The sequence below is a fragment of the Colletes latitarsis genome, chromosome 3, assembly GCF_051014445.1.
Source record: "Colletes latitarsis isolate SP2378_abdomen chromosome 3, iyColLati1, whole genome shotgun sequence".
Classification (NCBI taxonomy): Eukaryota; Metazoa; Arthropoda; class Insecta; order Hymenoptera; family Colletidae; genus Colletes; species Colletes latitarsis.
Window position 1 is genome coordinate 15,730,164 of NC_135136.1, and position 14,363 is coordinate 15,744,526.

Sequence of the window (14,363 nt, forward strand, 5' to 3'; positions counted from 1 at the left end):
TTCTCTTCACGCAGGACGGGCCTTGCTGCAGACGACGGTCCAGGAACCGCCGCGTCAATCTCCATCCCGACGTCTCCCCCGTCAAAGGTAGACGTGATGATGTCCCTCCGCCGCGGTCGAGGGACACAGGGCAGCTGATAGTCCGGTGGCGTCTCGTCAGCCAGCTCCTCCCCTGCTCTCTGGAGCTTCCGATGCTCCTGTTTGTACCTCAGGCGGCCCACTTCCCGCCTGAGGTGCTCCAGCTCCCTATCTTTAACCCTGACGGTATCCGACAGGGTGGTGGCGGTGGAATCGGCCACCTCCAGCCTCTTCTCGAGGACCTTGGCCCTCCTCTCCCATTCGCCGTTGCGAATGACTACCTCCTGGGCCGGCCTATTCGGGGTTTCGGCACGGTCAGCTCTGCCGTAAAGCTCTTCGGCGCTGACCATGGCCACCCGAGCAGCCAAGCGGAGCCTGCGGATATCCATCGTCTTGAGGTGGCTTGCGGTGTCTGCCACCCTGACGACGGACTCGAGCTGCTCCTTGAGCCGGCCCAGGAGCTCGTCCAAATTCATCACCTCCGCTATATTGCGGAGGTCTCCCTGTTTCGGCAGGGCCTTCATCCCGGGACCCAGCTTCTTTGGGTCCACAAAAATGCCCCTAGGTCTTCCAGCCGTAGGACACCTCCTCTTTCTCTTCCCGGGCTCATACGCCACACCGTACTCATCGCTTGAGTCGGCAGATTCCACCTCGTCAGCGCCGTTAGGATTGGACGGCGCCTACTCGTCGTTGGCCTGGGAATCGTCGTCGAGGACGCCAAGATCCTCTTCGACATATGCCGTCGCCACCTCTCCTGTTTGGGCTGTAACACCCGCCGTGGACTGCGTGCCCACAACATGCCTCTTGCAGGGAGGTGACTCCTCACCGGTCGCATGATGCCCTGATGCACTCTTGCACCACTCCGTGACATTCAGCCGCTCCAGGCTGACCACTGGGCTGGTATTGGCCCTAAGGAGGTGCACCTCACTTCCACGGTGGATCCCCAGTGGGGGATTAACCACCACCACACTCCTGACCGTGGGTCCCACCCCACCAGGATGTGGTCCATTTGTTCCTTTGCCGATTGCCGATTTGTGTGCCAGTCCGTTATCAATGTTGTCCGTCCAGTTAGTTGGTTCTTGATTATGCTCCATATCTGTTCCCACGAGTGTGGTCGGAATGGAGGTCACCCCAGGCAGAGCTGCCTTACCTAGGGAAGCCTAATACTCCGGGGGTTCGGCAGGTGCCCCGGATGTCCCCTCAGGGGCTGCCAGCCTTTCAGCTGCAGTACGGGCTTAACGAACCCGGGGTACCCGAGTCATACACACACCGTAAGCCTCCTGTTGGTCGTCACAACGACCCATTCACAATTCCCTATTGGTTTTGTGAATGGTACGTGACGGCAGGAGGAACGGGGGTCTTGGCTTAACCGCCTGGGCCACGAGTATGGCGACTCTATAAAATCGCCCTCCAATCCTAAGCTATGGTGCGCGGCGATGGGATGCATGGTTGGGGGAGAAGGCCCAATCCCAAGCGACCACCTCCGGGGAACCTGCCGAACCCCCGGAGTATTAGGCTTACCCGGGTAAGGCGGCTCTGCCAGGGTGGACCTTTATTTCCGACCATCTCGTGGGATTTTTATGGACACAGAAAATAAAATGGGGATGGGGCGGGTTTTGTCGGTTGGGGAGGACGGAGACGGGGTTGGGGTTAGGGTGGCGGCGCTCGCGCCCCACTCAGCGCCAGGTCCGGCTTCGTGGAGGGTGGAGGAGGACGACGATACGGCGTCGGTCTCGTCCTTCTCCTCCAGCACGAGCCACATAGGCTCTAAGAGGAAGAGGACGGGGCAGGCCGTCGTCGAGGTGGGCGGGGCGATGAGCCCGTCGGTGAGGCTGAGTTGCCTCAGGGACGAGGTGACCGAGGAGATATCGGAGAGGATCTCCTCGTCCCTGAGGCGGGTGGAGAAAGTCGCCGCTGCCTGCGCCTTTAAGGGGCAGAAAAGCGGTGGCGCGGAGGCCCTGAAGGCCGCGGCGGAGGAAATGAGGGAGGCGGCGCGGGAGCTCAGAGGGCGGAACGCCCGTCTGCAGCTCCTGTTGGAGGAGGAGCGACAGGGGAGGAGGAGGGCAGAGGCGCTGTGGAACAGCGCGGCCCTCCCTCCCATCCTCCCTCCTCCTCCACCGCCGCGTCCCTCGGCGGAGGTAAATAAGCGGAGTGCGGCGGCAGTGGTGCGGGGCACCGCGGGCCCCTCCACCCGCACTCCGCCCGTGAAGAAGTCCCCGTCCTCCTCAGAAGACGATCTTCTGAGGAGGATTGGGGACATGATTGATGGCAAGCTGGCCGCCTTCCGGGAGGAGCTCCTCGCCGGAAGAGCGGTCAGCAGGAAGGCGGTGCCTCCCCGACCTGCTCCGGTACAGTCGGGGAAGGCAAAGAAGGGCGGAGTGAAGGCTCCGCCCAGCGTTGCGGCACCAGGGCCCCGGGTCGCGACCCCCAAGGGGGGTGGTGTCCCGTGGTCGCGGTGGTCGCGTCCTCCACAGCACCCTCCCAAGGGGGGGTGGCGTGGAGTGAGGTGGTGGGGCGGAAGGCGGAGCGGGCGGCGAGGAAGGCCTCGCAACCGCAGCTCCGCCTCCGCCGCCGGCGGCCAAGGTAAAGGCCGCGAAGGTCGGGAAGGCACGACCAGGTCGTCCCCCAAAAACGGCAGCGGTGACGCTGACCGTTGCGCAGGGGGGCGACCTGACCCTCGCGGAGGCGATGCGGCTCGCCAGGGAGAATATTTCCCTGGAAGAGCTGGGCATCGCCTCCGTGAGGGCGAAGAGGGCCGTGACCGGGGGTCTCTTGCTGGAGATCCCCGGTGCAGAAAGCGGCGCGAAGGCGGATCGTCTCGCCCAGAGGCTCCGGGAGCAGCTGGGCGAGCGAGGGGTCCGGGTCGCCCGGCCCACGAAGCGCACGGAGATGCGCGTTTGTGGGCTAGACGACTCGGTCAGCGCACAGGATGTGTCCCGTGCCCTTGCGAGGGCGGGGGACTGTCGTGTGGAGGACCTGCGGATCCGAGAGATCCGCAGGTCGCCCTCCGGCCTCGGGTCGGTGTGGGCCCGGTGCCCCCTCTCCGCCGCCCGTAAGGTGGCGGAATCCGGGAGGGTGTTGGTGGGGTGGGTTTCGGCGCGAGTGGAAATCCTCGCGCCGCGCCCGCTCCAGTGTCACCGCTGCCTCGAATTGGGGCACGTGAGGCAGTGGTGCACCTCGCCGGTGGACCGCAGCGGTCAGTGTTACCGCTGCGGTGCCAAAGAGCACCGTGCGAGCCAGTGCTCGGCGGCCCCCCACTGCCCGCTGTGTGCGGACATGGGGAGGCCAGCCGATCACAGGGTGGGGAGCAAGAAGTGCTCCCCCCCCTCCCGGAAGGAGAGGAAGAGGCGGGCTGCACCGGCTCCGGTGCCGAGGGCGGTGGCATCGTCCTCCATGGAGGTGGACGGTGCTACGGGGACGGACGGCCGGGAGGAGGCTGGCGCGGCCATTAATTAATGCCGCCCCGCCTCCTCCTCCAGGCCAACCTCAACCACTGCCGCGCGGCACAGGACTTGATGTCCCAAGTCCTCGCGGAGTGGGGGGTTGGCCTGGCGGTCGCCGCCGAGCCGTACCGCGTCCCTGATCACCCTCATTGGGTGGGCGACGCGGACGGCTTGGTGGCGACGGTATGGGGAGGGGGCGACGGGTCCCCACCGTTCTCCTTGTTGGAGCGCGGTCGGGGATTCGTCGCCGTGGACTGGGGGGGAGTCGCTGTGGTGGGGTGCTACATTTCGCCCCGTAGCGGTCACGCTGCGTTCGAGCTGTACTTGGCCGAGGTCGCGGCATGCGTGCAGCGCTACGCGGCCCGGCCGGTGCTGGTCCTGGGGGATTTTAATGCCAAGTCGGTGGCTTGGGGATCCCCCAGGACCTCCGTTCGCGGCGGGATCCTGGGCGATTGGGCGGCGGGGCTCGACCTCCGGGTATTGAACCGGGGGTCGGAGCACACATGCTTGCGGCGATATGGGGGGTCCATCGTGGATGTTGGATTCGCGACCCCCAACGCCGTGCGCATGGTGTCGGGTTGGCACGTGGTCGCGGGGGCAGAGACACTCTCCGATCACCGGTACATCCGGATGGAGGTCTCTGCCGCCGCGAGTGCATCCCGACACGGCCGCCTGCGTGGCACCCCACCACGCCGCTGGGCGCTTCGGCGCCTGGACAAGGACGCCCTGATGGCAGCTGCCCTCGCTGCAACTTGGCCGCAGGGAGCGGCCGAGTTGCCGAGCATAGAGGAGGAGGTCGCCCGGCTCGGAGCATTGGTCGCGGGTATTTGCGACGCGGCGATGCCTCGGGTCGGGCGGGCTTCTCCTCGCCGGGCGGTGTACTGGTGGTCGGACGCGATCGCGGAGTTGCGAGTCGCGACTGTCCGCGCCCGACGCCAGTACACCCGCGCGCGCCGTCGTCAACGTACAGGCGACGGCGTGGCGCGAGCGAGGGCAGATGATGACCTGTATGGAGCATACCGCGTGGCGCGGGTTGCTCTGCAGGTCGCCATCAAACGGGCCAAGACCCAGGCATGGAAGGAGCTCCTCCAGACCCTTGATGACGATCCATGGGGGCGCCCATATAAGGTGGTGCTGAATAAGCTCCGCCCGTGGGCGCCCCCCGTCACCGAGGGTCTTGACCCCCGGCTGCTGGAGGACGTGGTCAATACACTCTTCCCAATTGGGGAGAGGGGATCGCATCCTCCGGCGGCGGCGGCTGTCCCAGTGGAGTGGACGGCCGAGCTGGGGGTCACGCAGGAGGAGCTGGCAGCGGCCATCAGACGGCTCGGGGTTCGTAACACGGCCCCGGGTCCGGATGGTGTGCCCGGCCGGGTTTGGGTCTTGACCCAGGGCGTCCGTGGGGCCGACCTCAGGCGGTTGTTCGACCGCTGCCTGAGGGACGGGCGATTCCCCCCCAGTTGGAAGGTGGCGAGGATGGTCCTCCTCCGGAAGGAGGGTCGGCCCGCGGAGTCTCCCTCCGCATACCGGCCCATTTGTCTCCTCGACGAGGTGGGCAAGCTCTTCGAGCGTGTGATTGCTGCCCGCCTCGTCGAGCACCTGTCGCGGGGTGATCCCGGTCTGGCCGACTGCCAGTTCGGTTTCCGGGGGGGCCGATCGACTATCGACGCGATAGGTCGTGTGAGGGCCCTCTCGGAGGCGGCCGTCTCCCGGGGAGGGGTGGCATTGGCAATATCCTTGGATATTGCCAATGCCTTTAACACCCTCCCCTGGGAAGAGATAAGGAGGGGGCTCGAATATCATCGAGTCCCCCCTTGTCTCAGGGCGGTCGTCGGGGATTATCTCCGCGGCAGGTGGATCGAGTATCCGGGCCGGGATGGTGATATGCGGAGGGAGGTGTACTGCGGTGTTCCGCAGGGGTCGGTCCTCGGGCCACTCCTTTGGAACATCGCGTACGACTCGGTGTTGCGGGCCGGCCTCCCCGACGGCGTCAGCACGGTGTGTTATGCGGATGACACACTGGTGCTGGCCGTCGGGGCGCACTGGGGGAGGGCCATGCGTCGCGCGGAGGAGGGGTCGCAACGCGTCGTCGACCGGATCAGGGGGATGGGGATGACGGTGGCGGTCCATAAGACCGAGGTGATTGCGTTTCATTCACCTCGGCAGGATCCGCCACCTCCTCTGATTCGGGTGGGTGGAGCTGACATCGAGGTGAAGCCCCAGATCAGGTATCTGGGGCTGATCCTCGATAGCCACTGGCGTTTCGAGAAGCATTTCCGCTGCCTGGTCCCCCGGTTGGAAAGGATGGTTGCGGCTCTGGGCCGGATCCTGCCCAACCTGGGGGGCCCGGCGGGCCGAGTTCGTCGCCTCTATGTGGCAATGGTCCAGTCGGTGGCCCTATACGGGGCCCCCGTCTGGGCGGACGACCTGGCTGCCTCCCGGCGCAGCATGACTATGCTGCGTCGGGTGCAGAGGCGCATGGCGCTCAGGGTCGTCCGCGGGTATCGGACCATGTCACATGAGGCGGCGACGGTTCTAGCGGGGATGCCGCCCATGGACCTGCTCGCGCGGTCGCACGCGGTGATGTACCGGCACCGCGTCGACCGTCGCGCGGGGGTGGGGGCGGTCCCGGGCGGGCAGGAACCTGCTTGGGGCGATTTGAAGCGCCAGGCCCGGCAGTCCGTGTTGCTCGCGTGGCAGGAGCGGCTGGCTCTGCCAACCGCGGGGCACCGGACTGTCGGGGCTGTTCGGCCACTCCTGAAGGAGTGGCTGGACAGAGGCCATGGCAGCCTCACCTACCGTCTGGCACAGGTATTTTCCGGGCATGGCAGCTTCGGAAGATACCTGTGCCGGATAGGGAAGGAGCCGACGGCGCGTTGCTGCCACTGCGACGCTGAGCAGGACACGGCGGATCATACCCTGGAGGTATGCCCCGCGTGGGAGGGGGAGCGCCGTGTCCTGGTCGGCGTCGTCGGGCGGGATGTCTCGCTGCCGGGCGTGGTGCGCGCCATGCTCGGCAGCGAGGAGAAGTGGAGGGCCGTGGCCTCCTTCTGCGAGAACGTAATGTTGCAGAAGGAGGCCGCGGGGAGGGAGCGCGAGCTTCAGCGGCGCGCTGAAGCTCGCGCTCGTGCGGTGGCCCGAGGTCGTCGCCCGGTCGCGAGGCGTCGCGGGCGGCCGCCTCGGCGTGGCGGATGACCTAGGCTGGGAGGGGGGTCCTGAGGGGACCCTCCTCCCGCCAGGCGGCGCCGGGTCGAACCGGTTGGGGGTAGGAGTGCCTCCCCCTACCGGTCCGACGCAAAGGGTGGCACCCTCGGCGGTCTGGTGCGGCCATGAACGCCCGGCCGCCGAGGGGTGGAAACGGGGTCGCGGGCGGTTGCGAGTTGGGGCTCGCAGCCGCCACTAAACGCGGCCCCGGGACGGATAGCTGCGGGATGGAGTGGCCCCGTCCCGCCGCTATGAGGCAGTGTGTCTACTGGGGGGACCGATTGTCCCCCCGGGGGATGGGCGCGAAAGCGCGGGCACGGGGAGGATACCGGAAGAATGCTTCGAGCGATTCCCGGTATCCTCCCAAAGCGTGCCGAAGGGTCACCGTGGGGTTTTTAGTGGGTAGGTCCCGCGCCTGTCGTTGTACGGGCGCGGGGAATCCCACACACCCCTCCCACCTCTCCCCAAGGAGGTGGGAGGGAGTCTTGTGAAGATTTTCCCCACGACAAAAAAAAAAAAAAAAAAAAAAAAGGTGCCCCGGATGTGGTCGCTCGGGATTGGGCCTTCTCTCCCAACCATGCATCCCATCGCCGCGCACCATAGCCTAGGATTAGAGGGTAATTTATAGAGTTACCATCCTCGCGGCCCAGGCGGTTAAGCCAAGACCCCCGCTCCTCCTGCCGTCACGTAGCATTCACAAAACCAAACATGGAGTTGTGAATGGGTCGTTGCGACGACCAACAGGAGGTTTACGGTGTGATTAGCATCAGGTACCTCGGGGACGCTACGCCCCGTACTGCGCCGAACACCTGGCCGGACACAGCCCCTGAGGGGGCAGACCTCGAAACTATCCCAGACCTAACTTGCATTATCCAATAAAATGTTGATCGGTTTAATTGGCTGTTTCAGTGTGGTACCACATTACTGTGTGACCCAAACCAGAAAAAACCCAGGATCTGTTCAAGATGTATGTGAAGAATGCGAAAGTATGAGCCTGATGTGGGCAAATCCCAGTCCTATCCCAGACCTAACTTGCGCTATCCTATTAAATATTGATCGAAACCAGGTTTAATTGACTGTTTCAGTGTGGTACCACATTGCTACGTGATCCAACCCAGGAAAAAGCCAGGATCTGTTCAACAAGTATGTGAAGAATGCGAAAGTATGAGTCTGATGAGGGCAAATCCCAGGCCTAACCTAGAACTAACATGCGTCATCTCCTACGAATATTGATCGACACCAGGTTTAATCGACTGTTTCAGTGTGGTACCACATTACTACGTGATCGAAACCAGAAAACACCCAGGATCTGTCCAAGAAGTATGTGAAGAATGCGAAAGTATGAGACTGATGAGGGCAGAACCCAGACCTATCCCAGACCTAACTTGCGTTATCCTATAAAATGTTGATCGAGACCAGGATTAATCGAATGTTTCGGTGTGGTACCACTTTACAACGTGATCCAATCCAGAAAAAGCCCAGGATCTGTTCAAGAAGTATGTGAAAAATGCGAAGGTATGAGCTTGATGAGGGCAGATCCCAGACCTATCCCAGACCAAACTTGCGTTATCCTATAAAATGTTGATCGAGACCAGGATTAATCGACTGTTTCAGTGTGGTACCACTTTACAACGTGATTCAAACCAGAAAAAGCCAGGGATCTGTTCGACAAGTATGTGTAGAATGCGAAAGTATGAGTCTGATGAGGGCAGATCCCATGTCTAACCTAGACATAACATGCGTTATCCTCCAAAATATTGATCGAAACCAGGTTTAGTTGACTGTTTCAGTGTGGTACCACTTTACTGCGTGATCCAAAGCGGAAAAAACCCTCGATCCGTTCAACATGCGTTATCCTATAAAATGTTGATCGAGACCAGGATTAATCGACTGTTTCAGTGTTGTATCACTTTACAACGTGATCCAAACCAGATAAAGCCAGGGATCTGTTCAACAAGTATGTGAAAAATGCGAAAGTATGACCCTGATTCGGCGGTCTGGTGCGGCCATGAACGCCCGGCTGCCGAGTGGTGGAAACGGGGTCGCGGGCGGTTGCGAGTTGGGGCTCGCAGCCGCCACTAAACGCGGCCCCGGGACGGATAGCGGCGGGATGGAGTGGCCCCGTCCCGCCGCTATGAGGCAGTGTGTCTACCGGGGGGACCGATTGCCCCCCCGGAGGATGGGCGCGAAAGTGCGGGCACGGGGAGGATACCGGAAGAATGCTTCGAGCGATTCCCGGTATCCTCCCAAAGCGTGCCGAAGGGTCACCGTGGGGTTTTTAGTGGGTAGGTCCCGCGCCTGTCGTTGTACGGGCGCGGGGAATCCCACACACCCCTCCCACCTCTCCCCAAGGAGGTGGGAGGGAGTCTTTCGAAGATTTTCCCCACGACAAAAAAAAAAAAAAAAAAAAAAAAAAAGTATGACCCTGATGGCTGCTGCAGGGCGTGGTCAATACTCTCTTCCCAATAGGGGAGATGGGACCTCGTCCTCCGGCAGAGGCGACGGCCCCGTTGAAGTGGGTGGCCGAGCCGGGGGTCACGCAGGGGGAGCTGGCCGGGGGCGTAACACGGCCCCGGGTCCGGATGGTGTGCCTGGCCGGGTTTGGGTCTTGACCAACGGCGTTCTTGGGGCCGACCTCAGGCGGTTGTTTAACCGATGCCTGAGGGATGGGCGATTCCCCCCCCAGTTGGAAGGTGGCGAGGATGGTCCTCCTCCTGAAGGAGGGTCGGCCCGCGGAGTCTCCATCCGCATACCGACCCATCTGTCTTCTCGACGAGGTGGGCAAGATCTTCGAGCGAGTGATTGCTGCCCGCCTCGTCGAGCACCTGTCGCGGGGTGCTCCGGGCCTGGCCGACTGCCAGTACGGTTTCCGGGGGGGCCGGTCGACGGTCGACGCGATCAGTCGGGTCAGGGTCCTCTCGGAGTCGGCCGTCTCCCGGGGAGGGGTGGCGTTGGCGGTATCGCTGGATATTGCCAACGCGTTTAACGCCCTTCCCTGGGAGGAGATACGGAGGGGGCTCGAATATCATCGGGTACCCCCGTGTCTCAGGGCAGTCGTCGGGGATTATCTCCGCGGCAGGTGGATCGAGTATCCGGGCCGGGATGGTGATATGCGGAGGGAGGTCTACTGCGGGGTTCCGCAGGGGTCGGTCCTAGGGCCACTCCTGTGGAACATCGCGTACGACGCGGTGTTGCGGGCCGACCTCCCCGATGGCGTCAGTGGCGTGTGTTACGCAGATGACACACTGGTGCTGGCCGTCGGGGCTCAGTGGGGGAGGGCCAAGCGCCTCGCCGAGGAGGGGGCGCAACGCGTCGTCGACCGGATCAGGGGGATGTGGACGACGGTGGCGGTCCATAAGACCGAGGTGATAGCGTTCCATTCACCTCGGCAGGATCCGCCACCCCCTCTGATCCGGGTGGGTGGGGCTGATATCGAGGTGAAGCCCCAGATCAGGTATCTGGGGCTGATCCTCGATAGCCACTGGCGTTTCGAGAAGCATTTCCGCTGCCTGGTTCCCCGGTTGGACAGGATGGTCTCGGCTTTAGGCCGGATCCTCCCCAACCTGGGAGGCCCGGCGGGACGAGTTCGCCGCCTCTATGTGGCAATGGTTCAGTCGGTGGCCCTATACGGGGCCCCCGTCTGGGCGGACGACCTGGCGGCCTCCCGGCGCAGCATGACGATGCTGCGTCGGGTGCAGAGGCGGATGGCGCTGAGGGTCGTCCGCGGCTACCGGACCGTGTCGCATGAGGCGTCGACGGTCCTTGCGGGGATGCCGCCCATGGATCTCCTCGCGCGGTCGCACGCGATGATGTATCGTCATCGTGTCGACCGTCGCGCGGGAGTGGGGGCGGTCCCGGGAGAGCAGGAACCTGCTTGGGGCGATTTGAAGCGCCAGGCCCGGCAGTCCGTGTTGCTCGCGTGGCAGGAGCGGCTGGCTCTGCCAACCGCGGGGCACCGGACTGTCGGGGCTGTTCGGCCACTCCTGAAGGAGTGGCTGGACAGAGGCCATGGAAGCCTTACTTACCGGATGGCACAGGTATTTTCAGGGCATGGTAGCTTCGGAAGATACCTGTGCCGGATAGAGAAGGAGCCGACGGCGCGTTGCTGCCATTGTGACGCCGAGCAGGACACGGCTGATCATACCCTCCAGGTATGCCCAGCGTGGGAGGGGGAGCGCCGTGTCCTGGTCGGCGTCGTCGGGCGGGATGTCTCGCTGCCGGGTGTGGTGCGCGCCATGCTCGGCAGCGAGAGGAAGTGGAGGGCCGTGGCCTCCTTTTGCGAGACCGTAATGCTGCAGAAGGAGGCCGCGGGAAGGGAGCGCGAGCTTCAGCGGCGCGCTGAGGCTCGCGCTCGTATGGTGGCGCGAGGGCGTCGCGGGCGGCGGCCTTTGCGCGGCGGATGACCCTGGCTGGGAGGGGGGCCCTGAGGGGAGCCTCCTCTCGCCAGGCGGCGATGGGTCGGACCGGGTGAGTTCGGCCCACGGGGAGGCACCCTCGGTGGCCGGGAGCGGCCATCAGCTCCCGGCCGCCGAGGGCTAGAAACGGGGTCGCAGGCGGTTGCGGGTTGGGGCTCGCAGCCCGCCACTAAATGCGGCCCCGGGACGGATCGCGTCGGGATGGAGTGGCCCCGTCCTGCCGCTATGAGACAGAGTGTCTACCGGGGGGACCGTTTGCCCCCCACGGGGATGGGCGCAAGGCGCGGGCACGGGGAGGATACCGGAAGAATGCTTCGTGCGATTCCCGGTATCCTCCCAAATCGTGCGGAAGGGTCACCGTGGGGTTTTTAGTGGGTAGGTCCCGCGCCCGTCATTCTACGGGCGCGGGGAATCCCACACAACCCTCCCGCCTCTCCCCAAAGAGGTGGGAGGGAGTCTTTCGAAGATTTTCCCCACGACAAAAAAAAAAAAAAAAAAAAGTATGACCCTGATGAGGGCAAATGGCGGACCTATCCCAGACCTAACTAGCGTTATCCTCTAGAATATTGATCGAAACCAGGTTTAATTGACTGTTTCAGTGTGGCACCACATTACTATGTAATCCAAACCAGAAAAAGACCCAGGATCTGTTCAAGAAGTATGGGCAGAATGCGAAAGTATGAGACTGATGAGGGCAAATCCTGGACCTAACCCAGACCTAACATGTGTTATCCTCTAAAATATTGATGGAAACCAGGTTTAATTGACAGTTTCAGTGTGGTACCACATTGCTACGTGATCCAAACCAGAAAAAGCAAAGGATCTGGCTAACAAGTAATAGAAATATGCGAAAGTATGAGCCTGATGAGGGCACATCCTAGACCCAACTCTGACCTAACATGTGTTATCGTCTAAACTACTGATCCAAACCATGTTTAATCGACTCTTTCAGTGTAGTACCGCATTACTACGTGATCCAAACCAAAAAAAGCCCAGAATCTGGCCATCAAGTATGCGAAGAAGGCAAAATCATGAGCCAGATGCGGGCTTAACCCAGACCTAACCCAGACCTAACCGGTGTTATCCTCTGAAATATTGATCGAAACCAGGTTTAATTGACTGCATCAGTGTGTTACCACATTACTACGTGATTCAAACACGGAAAAAACCCAGGATCTAGCCTACAAGTATGCGATGAAGGCAAAATCATGAGCCAGATGCGCGCATAACCCAGACCTAAACCAGACCTAACCGGTGTTATCCTCTAAAATATTGATCGAAACCAGGTTTAATTGACTGCTTCAGTGTGTTACCACATTACTACGTGATTCAAACACGAAAAAAACCCAAGATGTGGCCAACAAGTATGCGAAGAAGGCAAAATCATGAGCCAGATGCGGGCATAACCCAGACCTAACCCAGGCCTAGCCGGTGTTATCCTCTAAAATATTGATCGAAACCAGGTTTAATTGACAGCATCAGTGTGTTACCACATTACTACGTGATTCAAACACGAAAAAAACCCAGGATCTGGCCAACAAGTATGCGAAGAAGGCAAAATCATGAGCCAGATGCGGGCATATCCCGGACCTAACCCAGACCTAACCGGTGTTATCCTCTAAAATATTGATCTAAACCAGGTTTAATTGACAGCTTCAGTGTGTTACCACATCACTACGTGATTCAAACACGAAAAAAACCCAAGATCTGGCCAACAAGTATGCGAAGAAGGCAAAATCATGAGCCAGATGCGGGCATAACCCAGACCTAACCCAGACCTAACCGGTGTTATCCTCTAAAATATTGATCGAAACCAGGTTTAATTGACTGCTTCAGTGTGTTACCACATTACTACGTGTTTCAAACACGGAAAATACCCAGGATCTGGCCAACAAGTATGCGAAAAAGGCGAAAGTATAAGCCATATGCGCGCAAATCCCAGACCTAACCCAGACCTAACGGGTGTTATCCTCTAAAATATTGATCGATACCAGGTTTTATTGACTGCATCACTGTGTTACCACATTACTACGTGATTCAAACACGGAAAAAACCCAGGATCTGGCCAACAAGTTTGCGAAAAAGGTGAAAGTATAAGCCAGATGCGCGCATATCCCAGACCTAACCCAGACCTAACCGGTGTTATCCTCTAAAATATTGATCGAAACCAGGTTTAATTGACAGCTTCAGTGTGTTACCACATTACTACGTGATTCAAACACGAAAAAAACCCAGGATCTGGCCAACAAGTATGCGAAGAAGGCAAAATCATGAGCCAGATGCGGGCATAACCCAGACCTAACCCAGACCTAACCGGTGTTATCCTCTAAAATATTGATCGAAACCAGGTTTAATTGACTGCTTCAGTGTGTTACCACATTACTACGTGATTGCAACACGAAAAAAACCCAGGATCTGGACAACAAGTATGCGAAGAAGGCAAAATCATGAGCAAGATGCGGGCATAACCCAGACCTAACCCAGACCTAACCGGTGTTATCCTCTAAAATATTGATCGAAACCAGGTTTAATTGACAGCTTCAGTGTGTTACCACATTACTACGTGATTCAAACACGAGAAAAACCCAGGATCTGGCCAACAAGTATGCGAAGAAGGCAAAATCATGAGCCAGATGCGGGCTTAACCCAGACCTAACCCAGACCTAACCGGTGTTATCCTCTGAAATATTGATCGAAACCAGGTTTAATTGACTGCTTCAGTGTGTTACCACATTACTACGTGATCAAACACGGAAAAAACTCAGGATCTGGCCAACAAGTTTGCGAAAAAGGCGAAAGAATAAGCCAGATGCGCGCATTTCCCAGACCTAACCCAGACCTGACCGGTGTTATCCTCTGAAATATTGATCGAAACCAGGTTTAATTGACTGCTTCAGTGTGTTACCACATTACTACGTGATTCAAACACGGAAAAAACCCAGGATCTGGCCAACAAGTATGCGATGAAGGCAAAATCATTAGCCAGATGCGGGCATAACCCAGACCTAACCCAGACCTAACCGGTGTTATCCTCTAAAATATTGATCGAAACCAGGTTTAATTGACTGCTTCAGTGTGTTACCACATTACTACGTGATTCAAACACGAAAAAAACCCAAGATCTGGCCAACAAGTATGCGAAGAAGGCAAAATCATGAGCCAGATGCGGGCATAACCCAGACCTAACCCGGACCTAACCGGTGTTATCCTCTAAAATATTGAT